This window comes from Lolium perenne, chromosome 2 (assembly GCF_019359855.2).
Source record: "Lolium perenne isolate Kyuss_39 chromosome 2, Kyuss_2.0, whole genome shotgun sequence".
Taxonomy (NCBI): Eukaryota; Viridiplantae; Streptophyta; class Magnoliopsida; order Poales; family Poaceae; genus Lolium; species Lolium perenne.
Genome location: NC_067245.2, coordinates 332,295,832 through 332,297,375, shown reverse-complemented (window position 1 = coordinate 332,297,375; position 1,544 = coordinate 332,295,832).

Sequence of the window (1,544 nt, the reverse complement as noted above, 5' to 3'; positions counted from 1 at the left end):
TTTACTAGGTAAATAAATGGGGTTTTCTAAATTAAAACTCTTAAAGTTGTTTTGTGGTATCTATAGGTCCTTAGTATGTTATACCTTGGCTGCATGGTTAGTTGTTGATTGGTGAATGTTGTCTTGTTGATGCAATGTGATTGATTGTGTTCCTTTTATATTTTCCGGCGATAGATGCGAACAATTCCGGAGAAGAAGAAGAAGTGGAATCGGACGAGGATTTTATTTATATTGTGGGATTCTTATATTGATGGAGTTGAAGAAGTCCGGGGACAAATAAGCCAAGGCAAGCCATCTTTTGATCTCTGGTTTGGTGTCTAGTTGGATGTCATTTGGATATGTCCAAAGCACCTTGAATTCTATGTGTGTTGTTATCTCTATTTATGTCATCTGTGTGCAATTGCAAGTGGGGTACTCCCTAGTGGTGATACTCCACCATTGTCCTTGTGTTATGGGATGCATGATATTATGGCCGTGCTATTCCACTTGGTTATCTTGCATGCTCAACTTGAGCATCTTCCCTCTCAAGATAGTAACTTACACCACACTCACCACTTTTGTAATTTAGAGGTATCAATGTCATGATCTTGGTGTATTCTCAACTTGAGAGGAGTATGCCGTGTACCCATTGGAGAGTATGTTGGATAGTGATACTCCACTATCTAAGTTGTACCTTTAGCCCACAAATCTGAAAGTATAATCCTCTTTGTGTTGGCATCATTCATGCTTACCTTAAAGCAAGGATGATCCACTCAATTACTCCTTTTCACACCATCTATGGCGTGATGACTCTCATCTCGGCCGTAGTGCAATAGTAGTTCCACTCATGAAACTATAGGTTGGGAACCCCTCAAGGCTTACCTTGTTGTAAATGTTTACGAAAACCTTGGGTGAGTTAATCCAAGTGTATGGTTTATGAAAGCAAAGGAATCTTGATAAAGATGTTTGGAAAAGAGGTGTATGGAGGTTGGTTGACAACCGAGGTGTTGTGGGGAAAAAGAAATGGTTTCTAAAAAGGAGCACTGCGTATAAGTGTCACCAGCCCAACTTTTATCGCGCAACCACTCTACCCCAATGTGGGCACGGGGCTTAGCCCGTAGTTTGTTGAAGCTGGCATGAGACACCTTCACAACTCTCTAGGAGGGTCACGATGACCTCTGACGCCGGGTTGCGCTCTGGAGGAGGCAATACACTGTAGTTGTCTATAGCCGGACGATTACTGAGGGTCTTCTGTCATGGCGCCGGAGATACGCTCAAAAGGAGGTATGCTGCCGGGGTGCCGGGAAGGGGTAAGCCCGCAGGGAAGGACTCGTGCCAGTGGAGATGGGCGAAAGGTTATGTCCGGGTATCCGTCGTGGCATATGTTGTTATGCAGGGATGATGCCCACACGATAGGTATCCGGATAGTTGTGGGGAAAGTGTGCAAACTCTGCAGAGTCAAATCTATTCGAATAGCCGCGTCCGCGGTCATGGACGGGTTGCAAAGGTCTACCTTTACCGGGGCTTGATTTTTGTTTTGATAAATGCTTTGCAAAGAAAGTGTT